The sequence below is a fragment of the Podarcis erhardii genome, assembly GCF_964252035.2.
Source record: "Podarcis erhardii genome assembly, chromosome: 2".
In the NCBI taxonomy this organism is placed as follows: Eukaryota; Metazoa; Chordata; class Lepidosauria; order Squamata; family Lacertidae; genus Podarcis; species Podarcis erhardii.
Window position 1 is genome coordinate 29,376,747 of NC_138498.1, and position 13,033 is coordinate 29,389,779.

Below are 13,033 nucleotides of genomic sequence, written 5' to 3' on the forward strand. Positions count from 1 at the left end.
GGGGGCGGGTGAGAGGGAGTGGAGAAGATGTGCGTGAAGTAGGATTGGGGGCGATTTCGGAAACTCCGAAAGCCCCTTGCTCTCTCTTAGCACATGCCTCAATTGTACAGGGATCGCGAGAGGGTAATGAATAAATGGTTCGGATCATATTTGCCTCCGGAGACTATAAACTGTGCTGCTCTCGTACCCACCCCGAGCGCGCTCCCTTCTCACACCCACCACCGCAACCAACAAGAAAATCCTGTCTCGCCCTCCCCGCCCCCCACCCCGCCGCTCCAAACCATGGAAAAAAAGGCTAGCGAGTAGCAGCAGCAGCAATGGCGTGGAAGAAGTGGGGGGAAAGAGATTAGATTTCGCTTCTCTCTCATCAATTTTCTGTTTAATGTCACTGGTCTCCATTGTGGGAGAGAGAGGCACGTCATCCGGCCATAAATTTGAGATTATAGAGCCTCCAGCTCCGTCTTGGTGCCCTAATTGAATGGATTTACTCCACACGGGCAAGTAGGAGTGGAGGGGGACCTCGGAGTGGGAGCAGAAGACTCGCGACTAAATGCCAAATTCGTAATAATAATAATAATAATAACAACAGCAACTGCAGCAGCAGCAGCCAGAGAGAGGACTGTGCCGTCGCCGTAAAAAGCAAATCCTCAAACGCCTCGGCGGCGGTGTGGGGGGAAAAAAAAGAGATCTGTGATCTTGCGCGCACACATGCAAAAACCATCTCCAGTTTCCGCTTTCTAGAGACAGAGAAAGAAAGGAGCTCCGGGGAAAGGAGAGAGAGAGGGGGGGGGGGGGAATCACCTGTATTCTAATATTGGCGTTTTCCAGTCCACGACTTGGATATCTCCAGTGGCCCCCCCCTTTTTTTTACAGTGAAGTGGATTTTTTTTTTTGTTTGTTCCTGCGGTTTGTTAAACAGAACTTTGACCCAGGAAAGCAGCGATCTGTAAGTAATTGTTTTGTCTCGATTTGTTCTCATTGTTTGTATTTGTGAAGTTTCTCTCGTCCCCCCCCTTTTTATTATTTTTAACGCGTTCTCTTCTTCTGTTTTCCTTCTCATTAACTGCCGCATGAATGGAGATTTAATTCCAAAGCGGGGGGGGGGGGGAGAGAGAAATGTCGCCTTCTGCCTCCCCCACCACATGGCAAAAACATTCCAACTCGCCCAGCCCCTGCCTGCCACTTTTGTACATCTCTCTCTCTCCCCCATCTTGTAACTCAAGAAGCTCCTTGCAGATTTCTCCTTCAAAACCTCCACGCGCGCATACCCAGCCGAAATCCCCCTCAAAATGAAAACAATTCATTCATACATGAAAAATATATATATATCGCAATGCCCCTCCCTCCAAAATGCAATTTTGCTCTGTATTTACTTTGGCGCTGTAAAGGAACTTTATTCATTCAGGAAGAGCGTACAATTTATTGCCCCCAAGTTACGGTTTTGTGTTTAAATGTGGGGGGGGGGTTACACACACACACACACAAAAACAAACACACGTCCACTTAAACTGCCCGCACCCACAAAAGAGAGGTAACAGGCTTAGAAAACCCGAGTTGGTTCCCCATAGCGGTATCACCTCGCTTATCTCTTAATATTTTTGAAATCGGGGTGCAAAACCCACACCGTTTTGCAAGGCTGCGTGGAAATGGACATTCCTTCGCCTCCTCCTTTTTGTTAACTTTGTACACAACAATAAAACTAATGTGATGCCCTTGCATAGAACTGTGGTCAGTTTAGAAGGGGGCAGGAGGGCTCCCCGTTTAAAAAAGAATAGTAAGGGGGACGTTTTGCTTTTGAAGCGTACCAGCAGTCTGAGCTACAAAGCCTTAGCTTAGAACAAAATCCGCGGCGCCTCCACGTTGTTGCAGGAAGGAAAGTAGAACCCCCTTCCAAACCTTGGCCGCGACTCGCAGGCAATGTTTTAAAGATAGGCTTTGAATCGAAACGCAAATTGCCCTTCTTCTCCCCCTTCTTTGTATAATCAAAACCCCGAACTAAAGTTGCTTGCAAAAGCATTTTATAAAAATATAAAACCCTACCTCGCTCCCCAAATTGCCACACTCCCAAGTACCGGACTTTTTCTTTACGCCCGTTTTTAAGCTTGGCTCCCTGCGATCTGCTTTGTTCAGGCCTCGCTTTTGTTTTCCGCTCGAAGAGTAAGTAACCGAGCAATAATAATCCGATGCATGTTTATTCACAAGTAATTTCAATAAGGCTTACTCCCTCGTCCGGGTGCGGGCCTTACTCAGCACCCCCATAGGCAGCACCGGGGCGCTTACTCCCGAGTAAACATGTGCAGGGTTGCGCCGTGAAAAGAAATCTGAGAAATCCAGTGCCTCGGACAAAAAGGGCTTGCTCAGAGACCCAGGAGTTTCTGTACGAAAAGCATTAACTTTCTGTTTTTCTGAAGAGGCCAAAAAGCATGTAGATGTGCATCTGTGTTATATTTTAAAGTCTCTTGTTTCTTTTATTTTCTCTTCCGCCTCAAATCAAATTATCTCTGGACCTCGCCGCGCGAAAACCTATCGATGTCTTTGCAAATTCGGTATAGAAAGTATATTTGTGCTAGTAAAGAGATAGATTTATTTAACGATTTTTAATTAAAGGGATTGACTTTTCTGTTAACAAAAGAGGTAGTGAAAGGACGGGCTGGCGAGGCGGCAGCAGCTGGAGGGGGCGGCGGCGGCAACTGTGCTTTAGAAAGGAGGCCTCGGACCCGGACAGCCTTTTTTTGCAACTCCCCGGCGTCCCCTTCTCCCCATTCCCAGGCCTCTTTTGCTAGATCCTTTTCAGATTTCCTTGCCGGTCGGAATTTTGTTGTGAAAACGTTGTTTCCTTGCCTCTTTCTGGTGCGCTCATATATTGTGGCGCTTTTTCCTCTATTAATGGGTGAAACTCATCCACTGCTAGGAGAAACGGAGGGGAAACCCTGGTTGCTGCTGTCTATTTTATTCCACCGACCAGGGATCCCCGTAGGCACCTTTCTCCCTAACTCTCCCATTTCTTTATTTTTTAATTAAGCCGTGAAAAGGGGACATTTTTTGGGGGGGGGAGCATTTGCCTCTGCGCGCAGTTTGCTAGCAATCACCGAGTATGATCTCTTTTTGATGAAGCAGAAAGAGATCGCACACTCTTAAGATAAGAGGGGCGCTTTTCAAAGTGGGGGGGGGCAGGGATCCAATCGCGAAACCGCACCGATCCTAGGGAGAGCGCGATCGGCGTTGGCGAGGGGGACGAGTTTGTAGAAACCCAGGCCTCCTGCTGTTGCTGCTCCTCCCGGCCCTCCTTCCTCCCCAACATACATACGGCTCTTTTTGTTTTGCTTTTGTTTTTGCTCCTCGGAGGAATCGGAGCCCAGGAAGGTGAGCAGAAGGCGGCTTCCCCAACCAACCAAACCCAGGGTAAAAGAGGGCGCGGGTCAGCGCGGGAAGAAAGCAAAGAGGCCGCGAAGATGGCCGGCCGGCGACTCGCTTCCGAGCCAGCCGAGCGCAGCAGCTTCGTCTCCCGCCGAGGCCGCTGCTCCCCTCCGAGCCGGAGCTTCTTCCCTCGCTGGCCAAGACGAAGGAGGCGCTGCGGCTCTTCGCTTGCCTGTTTCCGAGGGGAAAATAGTCCAGTGTAAAAAATGCACAAAAATAAAATTAACTTCTGCGTTCTAGCCGACGCCCGGGCGCACAGCTCCGGCGCCTGTATCTTGAGGCCGAGGAGGCTAGGGAGGCGGAAGAGATTCCTCCGATCCTTTTCTACCTTTGTGTGGAAGCCGAAGTTGGAGAGCGGAAGATCCTTTCGCCCCACGATCTCTCTCTCTCTCACCCTCCCTCGCGACGGCCGAGGCGCGGGAAAAGGGTTTGTTTAGTCTGTCGATCCCGGAGAGGCAGCACAAAGGCAGCCTGGGACGCAATGGTCTTCCCTGCCTCCTTTTTTCTCCGTTTCTAGGCTAGACGAGTGGGGGGGATCTCTTTTTCTCTCTCTTTCTTTCCTTAACCCCCCTTGCCGCCCCTTTGCAACAGGAAACTGGAAGCTCCGTTTGGGGAGCAGGGGGAGGAGGTTTGGGGGAAATGGAGAAATTTAAAGCGGGGGGAGAACCTCCATTAAGGAGAGATCGTATTGTTCCCTCTCTGATTTCGGAAGGGAGGCAGACAGAGAGAGAATAAGAGAATCTTGGAAGGACTTAAGACTTTCTCCCCACAACCACCACCTAATGTTCAGCGTAGAATGACCAGTCTCTCCCTTTGCCCCATTTTTGGACAGAAAAATAGAATAAAAAGAGGTGTATAAAACGATGGCGTCTTCTGTCCTGCATTGAGGAGGAGAATGTAAAAATTATCTGCCCCGAACACTGGGCTGAATCTAGTTCCGCTGGACTATTGTACAGACGATATTTCATTCATGGATTATCTGGGGTCTAAAGGGAGGAGGGGAGGCCCCAGATTCTCGCCCGCTTGTTTTTCGGTAGGGAGAATGGATGTAGAAGCGGAGGAGCCGGCTACAGCTACGATATGATGCCTCCCGTTTTGAAAGACAAGAAACGCACGAACTTAAAAAAGAAAAGGTCCCCCCATGAGGTTTACGTGGTACAATTTAACAACGTGGTAACAATGGTTGTATTCATGGTGGGCGAGAAGGGGCTGCTAGTACCAAATGGGGAATGGAAGCGCGTGGAAACGGGCGATGCAATCAAAGGCAGGAAAAATGGCATGAGAAAAAAATAAATTAATTCCTGTAGCTTCTCTTAGAATCTATTGATCTTTAATAGGAAAAAAAAAATATAGGACCAATGCGTGGGGCTTTGGCGAAGTTGCTGCTGTGCGCCCCCCCCCCCCGTTTTTGTGTGTGTGTGCGCGCGCGCGCGCGCGCGCGCCTTTCTTTCTCACTCACACAAGAGAGTTTCAGTGACTTTTAGTCTTTCACCAGCAATCCGGTGCAAACCATCGCCGCTGTTTTTTATTAGAGAGCCGTGAAGTTAAGAGTGTTAAAAGTTGCTTGGGGTGGAAAGGGGAGTGGGGACTTGAGGAGTGGGGAGTTGAGGAATAAAAACAGGGATGTGATGTCAGCCAGTCTCTTGGATGGCTTCCTTCTGCTTCTTCTGGGCATGGCGTTTCAAATGCTCCCCTTATGTGTTTTGGGTTCTAGAAGACCCTGCTTAAAGTGTGTGTGTGTAAAAAAAAAAAGCCTCTGCAGGAGGAGCCCCTCCCCCCCAAATCCAGTTAGTTTGCATTGATTCTTAACGAGCCCACAGTGCAGAGGGAGAGGGAAGGTGCGCGGCGGACACTTCTTCTCCCTCGCTCTCTCCCGCACTGGCAGCCTCCTCCCGCACCTCTCCCTCCTTTCTGGGGGGTGGGGAGAGCCTTGAGTTGCTCCCTTCTATCGCAGAAGACCATTCCAGGAGAGGAGAGAGCTCCCCCCTTTCTTTTTTAAAATGAAGACGATAAAAGGGGTCCCTTCTAAAAAGGGGTTCTGGATGCTCTAAAATCAAATTTGGAGACGGGGGAGGTGACCGGGTTTTTACGTGGTCTTCGTTCCTGCCAGCCTTGGAGGTAGGAGCCCCCTGGCTGGGAAAGCTAAAGTGTCTGTCTTTCTGACACACACACACAGAGAGAGTGAGAGAGAGAGAGAGAGAGACCAGGGCCTTCACTTTACACAACAATAAAAGTAGTTAAGCATCCAGCACCACCGCGGGAACAAGGCAGAGGGAGGGAGAAATGGACAGAAAGGATTGGACCCCCCCCCACTCCACCCCAGCAATGTATCCTGTCCAGTGGAGGCTACCTTAGGAATCACTTGCTGCTCCCCCCTTTCTTTGTGTGGATGTGGGTGGGTGTCTGCGTGGGGAGGGCGTTCCCTCCCTCCCTGCACGCTCCCATTTACCTGACCCCCCCATCCGGCTGGGCCCCCTTCAGCCAATGGGGGCCCTAATGACCACTTTAAAAGCTTTGCAAATCCGCTCTTTGGGTGTGTGCTGCTGCAGCAGCAGCGGCGGCTATTATCTAAGTTGCGCCTTTTTACGCAGCTGCTCATACATCCTGGCACTAATTATGTGTTTATCAAAACAGGCACCCTTATGACATGTCACAACATGTTTGCGGGGGAAACGGTCTCTCGTCTCCCCACCCCCACCCCAAATAACTCTTCTTTTCTTCCCCAAATACTTGCTGGGATTAGGTTGCCTTGACTCTAAAGAAGGGACAGTGGATGGCATTCGAGGAACCTTTATTTCGGCATCTGCAGGTAGCTTGGGGAGGTGGGGGCGGGGGTCCTGTGTGTGTTTCTGTGTATTCGCGATCTCTCATCACCAAAGTGCCCAAACCCTCAACTTGATCCAGAAAGCGTTGAGGGGAAGTTATAGATGCTCGATGGCTAGTTGGTTTCGTTCTTAAAATAACAGGCGCGCACAGACCACACCTCGCCTCTTGCCTCCGAAGGTTTGTCCCAAACCTGGACTACTTTTTCCATCCGTAGCTCAAATTCTATACCTCCCTCTTTCTTAACCAAAAATAAAAAGGTGGGGGTGGGTAGGTGGGAATTGTATCCCATCGATCGATCGGTGCTGTATATCTCCCTATCAATCTGGCTCCAGAATGGAAAGAGAGATTTGGCTACGCCTGGGATCGTTTATTAAACTCGCTTTAATTTAACCCAGATGGGCGGGTTGCTTGATAACCTCACACAACAAACACAGTGAATTATACTTCCAGTGTGTGAACACACTAGGATATATTTAGCTACAAATTACAACTCTGCATTTAACAGAGCTTTAGCTCAAGGTTTGGGGGTCCGGAACACCGACTTGCCCCCACCCTTTCCCTTTTTTAAAATCCCTTGTTTGGGGATGATCCAACGGAGAACGCTTTTTTTTGGGGGGGGGGGGATTCTACGCCAGGTTGGCCTCTTCCCTCACACTGTCCACAATTTCTTTTTAAAGCTAAACTACGCTTTCCCTTATGACTTGTACAGTTCATTGGGATTTGAGGAGAGGCTGCAGGGCTGAGCTGCCCTCTGTACGGACTGGATGCATGTAAATAGTGTGTGTGTGTAATATATGTGCACTAAGATTCTTGGTGGGTTATAAATGCTCATTAGCTCTGAGCAAAGTGGGACCCCTTATTTGTTAGAAATCACTTCTTGCTGTGGGCAAAGAGCCCTCGCTCACACGTAAGCACGCGTGCACACACACACACACACACACACACAAACCTGCCTTTGGAAGCAGCAGAGATGTCTCTTTTGAGATTAAAAATGTGTTGTAAGCTCCGTGCAATATCGGTCTGTCTGCCACTATAAACTTTTATCTATTTAGATTTATTTGATTAACAAATTTGTCAGTTTTCCTTTGTATATGCATAAAGAACCGGGGCTAGTGGGGGATCTCCCTGCCTAGTGCAGAAAACATTTTGTGTTTGCCTGGGGATGGGTGTGTGTGTGTGTGTGTGTGTGTGTGTGTGTGTGTAGATAGATAGTATGTTGGAGTGGGGGTGGGAGGAGAGGAATTTGACCATTTGATATCTTGTCCAGGTTTGATCAAAAGGGGGGGGGAGGGAGTAGATCTATTTGGATTCTGCCTCTATCTCGTTCTCTCTCTCCCCCCCATCCCCACTTCTCCCAGCTGATTGGACTGTCCAGATCATTGATATTTCTACTCGCTCCTGCCGAATTTGCTTCAATGCACACTCCCCCCCCCCGAAATCTACGCCTTTTTCATTTCCCTGACTACTCTTTGCGGTCCCCATGAATAATGCAAGCTCCTACATTCTCCCAGCTTCAACAAACATACATACAATATTTAATTTAATAATAATAATAATAATAATAATAATAATGGGTCTATCTTAGCGGGGGGGGGGGGGATTCTCAAAGAATCTGAATTCCTTCCGAGCTCTGGATTCAGAAAATCTGGAAAACTTGGGAGATGCGTTGTCTTGACTTTCCTGCTATCCTGATCCTGGTCTAGCTCACTTTGAAGGGACCATTCCTGAGAGATGGAGGGAGGCTAAAGAAGATGACCCAAGGCCTAAATCTCCAGCCTATGCTAGTGTCCTATATTAGGCAAAGGGGTCAGTTTTGGAGAGGGCTGGGTGACCTTGCTGGGGATCCCTGACCACAAAACTGCAGCACTCGTTCGCTTGCAAGTCTCTTTAAGCGACTGAGGCTTTCTGAGGCCGGTCAGCAGGCTGGTGCTCTTCGGAGGAGCTGCTGCCCGGTTCTGGAGTGGGAAGGGGGTTGCGCCCATCTCGGACGACTCGGGAGCCCCCCTTTCCAGACAGCGGGGAAAGCGAGGCGCGGAATGAACCGAGGCAGCAACGCACTGCGAGCGGCACTCCTGGAAAGCAGGCATCCTCTGGTGGAAGGAACCAGAAGGAAAGCCTGGTGCAGCAACGCAGGAGTTGCTTTTGTGGGTGTCACTGGAGGTGTTTGGTTCGCTTGCTTGTTTTGGAAAGGAAGGGGGGAAGATGCAAGATGTCTCCTCCCCTCCAAAAGTCCATGGAGCAATTTTGGAATAAAGGAGCAAACATTTCAAAAATGGGGAGCATCCCTCAAAAGGGAGAACAGGGTTCCCCTCCAAGATATTTCGCAAACATAAGGGATATATATATATATATATATATATATATATATATATTCATTTCTAGGGAATGAATGAATATGAATATATGTGTGTGTGTGTGTACACACTCACACACCCTAGAAACCCTGTGTCCAGTACACACACCCCAGCCTGTCCTTTCCCCTCTTGAAGATGCGCTAGGCCTAACCTTTAGCAGAGAATCCCCTGAACTGGGTCAGAGAGAGATTCGTGTACAAGCCTAAAACGTTTGTTTTATTTTTATGCTTTTTAACTGTCCCCCATACCACCCAAAAGATTAGATCGTGTGTTTATATATATTTTATTTTAAAACATTAATGCAGGCGCAGCGCAAACAGAGCGCCCCATAAAATGGGTTTTCCCTCCTCTCGCCTTTGTCCTTGTTAGATAAGGGGAAGAGGGCAGGTTTTCAAGAATCAGTTCAGTGGGACAAGGGAGGCGGTGGAGAAAAGGGAAGCTCTGGGCATCTAAAAGGATGGCCGAAGGAGCCTGACGCCCCGATCCGAGGTGGGGTTTCCCCTTCCTTGGAAGGAGCACAACTGGGTTTTAACCAGGAAACCTCCGTGAACAGGCTCTTCATAAGCCAGTTGAGCCGAAGTACTCAGACCGAGCCGAGCCAGGTTGGACGGGGGAGCTCAGAAAATAGCTGGTTTTGGAGGCAGATGCGGAGAGACGTGCACCGCACGACCAAGGTGTCTTATTTTCCTTCCCCTCCTCCGGAAAGCCAACCCCCCCCCCCCGTGTTTCTGTCCCCGAAGGGTTTGGATTTGCGTGTGGTTTTCTCTCTCTCTCTCTTTTTAATCCTACAGTAGTCTGTTTTTTAGCATGTAAAATAAAACAGGGCATGTTCGCGCGGGGCTGTTGGCAGCCAAAACGCAGCACGTGCTCGGCCTCCCCTCCACCCGGGGACACGTGTGTGTGTGTGTGTGTGTGTGTGATCGCGGGATAGCTCATTGGCTTTAAGGAGATCCGGGCTGCCCCCTCGAACAAATCGAGGTGGACTGACCGGGAGCCCACCGGACGGATACTTTTTCCCCCAGAGGAACCCGGGAACGAGCTGCTGCAATGTTTTGCCTTCCTTTCTTTACGCAGAGATCCATTGGATGTACTCCATGTACGTTCAGGATCGTACCGTGTCATTCATTCATTCATTCATTCATTCATTTGTTCGTTCGTTTCTCCCTCCTTCCCTCTCTAATCCACCAACCTCTCCAACTCCAGAAAATCGGAGCCCGTTTTTAAAAGTTTGTTAAATGTACTGAGTGGGTAGGTCCCCCCCCGCACCCTCCTCCGCGCCGCTTCCTCCCGGTTTCCAATGAGCGTTTTGTGCGCGAGAAGAATTAAGAGTAATTCTTCCTAGCCAAGAAATTGTTTCTAATTTGCTCGTTGACCAAATAGCACATGGAACAATGAACCGGGCCCAAACAATTGCATTAGGCAAGGCACCCAACATACAATTACCCAAATGCAAAGATTTGCGTCTCCCAGCCCTTATTAGGCAATTATTTAGCGTGCTGAGTTAATCCATAATTTTATTTGACATACTGGGGGGGAGGGGTCCCCCGTCCTTCCTTCCTTCCTTCCTTCCTTCCTTCCTTCCTTCCTTCCTTCCTTCCTTCTCTCTTTTCCAGATGGAAAGATATTAAATTGCAATATTTTAACACATTTCCCCAGAGTGTGAAGGTTAGCTAAGGTCTGAGAATTTAAAATGATTGCATATTCATTTGGACATGAAAAGGAGATGTTTTCATGTTGGTTACCTTGAGGAAAAAAGAAAGGTGCGGGGGCGAAGGAGGGAATAATCTGCCGTTTCTGCCAATGCCAGCTTGTTTGAATACTGAACTTAATGTGAAGATTCGTCTCCCAGCGCGTTATAACAGAGGAAAAGATGCTAAGGGGCTGCACAACAAACGCTTTACCTACCAAATAAAAACATAAAAAAATGGGAAGGATATTGTGAACTTAGATCGCAAGTTAGTTATGTGGAACAGCTTAATAATTATGATAATAACAGACCCACGGTGTTCTTTGAAGGGAGGAAGTGGGTGGCAAGTCCCTGCCCCGAGGAAACTGCATTGTGCGTTTTGACAGCGGGGAGACAATTGCGGAGGGGAGACGCAAAGGGAGAGGAGAGGAGAACAATGTCCTTTTTTATTTTTTTATTGTTTAAGGCCACCTCTTTATTTCGCCAAAGCAAAAAAAGCCACGAAATAGTGTACAAACTTCCGAGTTCTCCAGAAGTCTTCATCAGGGTGGATGGCAAACATTAAAAAAAGGCAAGGGCACCACTCGCGACCAGGTGGCAGAGACCTGGGCTAACGGGGAAGGAAGCCCACTGGAGTCTTCTGCATCTGGTCCAAGTCTCCATGCAGTTCCTAGCCTGGGCTTTAGATGTGGGAATCAGAATTCTCTCCTCTTCCGAGTAGCTCGTGAAGGATCGGAGCGAGATGGCTTTAAACCGGACTGAAAAGAGAGTCGAGCTGCCTACGTAAAAGTGGCTTCTGCTAGAGCCCGATTCTAAATATGTCAGGGTTGTTTTGTGTGTGTGTGAGTGTGTGTGTGAGTGTGAGAGAGAGAGATTTCCCTGAGGGCTGAAGAGCCGCGCTGGACACGCATCCTGCTCTGTATCTGCTCGACCCCCTCCCTCAATACTTCGATTTCATTGATTCGCAGACAGAACACGACACCGAGATTTGCGAGGCCTTGTGCCAGTTCTGCTTTAAACGCGATTCCTTGACAAGGCACTCCCCCCCCCTCTCTCTATAAGAGAGAACGAAACTGACCAGGATCTTGCTGATCACCAAACCAGAGTTCTAGCAATTGCTTTCGAGAGAGGAGAGGAGAGAGAGGGAGACAGTTTGGCTTTTAAATCTGGCCTTGAGAGATGAATCAAATCTTCTTAATGTGTCCCGAGATAAACGAGCTTAATTCTCTGCATGAGACTGGCTATATTAACGGAGTCCCAAGCGCGGCTTAATGGCAGCAGCGGCAGACCAAGCCTGCGCGAGGCTTACTTGCGAGTAAGCGCCCACTGAACCCAATCCGGATTACTGCTGAGGAGGAGCAATGAGGGTCGCCAGGGGACCCTGATCGATCCTGGATCGATTTATCCCACTCACTTCAGCTTCTAAACACCCATTATCATTTTTTTAAAGGAAAAAGAGAGAGGAAAGGTGAGCGTAGCGGTTAAGCGGGCTTTGGACGAATTTACAAATATATATATATATATATATATATATATATATATATATATATATATATATATATATTGGGGGGTGCCAGGCGATCTTTCTGAAGCCTACTCTAAATATTTATTTCTCCTTCCATTATCTTCGCTCTCTTATGGAGGAAGTCTGAGAGAGATACCGAAGCTTTGCTCCTGTTAAATTAAAAACATTTGTTAACCCTGGACAGATTTTTAAAAATGGGGAGGGGGGGAGAGAAGCTATAACTTCTGCTGACAGTGTACTTGCGGCCCATCTAAAAGCTAAATGGAGTTTTCCCCTTTCTCTTCTACCTCCTCTCCTCTCTCTCCCCCCCTCCATTCCCTTCGTGGAGAATACAAAACTATCTCTAAACACACACACACACACACACACACACACACACACACACACACACACTTTGTGTAAGTGAGCAGGCAGAGTACGAGTGAACTGGTAATTTGCCAGCAGACCTCTGGTTTATACACTAGTCCTGTCTAAAGTTATTTGCTGTAACAACTGTTTTGAAACAATAAAAGAAAAACACACAAAAAAAATCTGAAGTGAACAGAAGGAAGGGACGGGGGGAGAGAAACTCGGGGGGGGGAGTAGGTGGTGCAAATATGGAAGCCAAAATACGAATCTTGGACATCCGTTTCATATTATTATTATTATTATTATTTAAAAAAAAAATCTGGAACTGTGGATTGAAGGGGGGTGGTTCTTTGCCCCTGACCCAGCAAGTCCTAAGGTTGTCCTGATCAGAATCCTAGAATGGTAAAAAAAGAACAAGGAAAACAACAACAGAGAAGCTTCAGGATGTGATTCAGGATTTAGATCGAGACAAGTTGGGTCAGATTCGTTTCTGGTCAGCTTCGCTTATGGGCGCATCTGTTTCTCGACTCCATTCCCCTCGCTGATCTCTCTCTCTCTCTCAATTTGTTAATCTTTTTTTTTTAATTTGAAATTATTTAAGGGGGTGGAACATACACAGACACACAGTTTCTTACTATATTATCGGTTCTGGAAATATATTCGCCTTAAAAACAGAACCACCACCACAAAAAAAACCAAACAAAAATCCCGTAGAAGCGCACACAAAAACCATCTTTGCTAAGCCTGTTTTGTCCAGATTCTGCACCCCCGTGGCCTGAGCCGAGTGACAAAACGCAGCGCCTTCGGGTCCTCGCCTTCGCCTTGGGGCTGGGAAGGAAAGTGTCAATCAAAGGACGCTTCAATGACCAGGGACAA

At 48.2% G+C, this 13,033-nt stretch overlaps 1 protein-coding gene across 1 annotated transcript in view; it reads left to right on the top strand.

Moving 5' to 3' along the window:
• Window positions 1-282: 282 nt before the first annotated feature.
• Window positions 283-13,033, top strand: part of BAHCC1 (BAH domain and coiled-coil containing 1) — a 118,556-nt gene continuing 105,805 nt past the window's right edge. The window contains exon 1 of the mRNA XM_081849473.1: window positions 283-946. The gene's annotated coding sequence lies outside the window, so the exon portion shown is untranslated. The remainder of the gene's footprint in view (window positions 947-13,033) is intronic.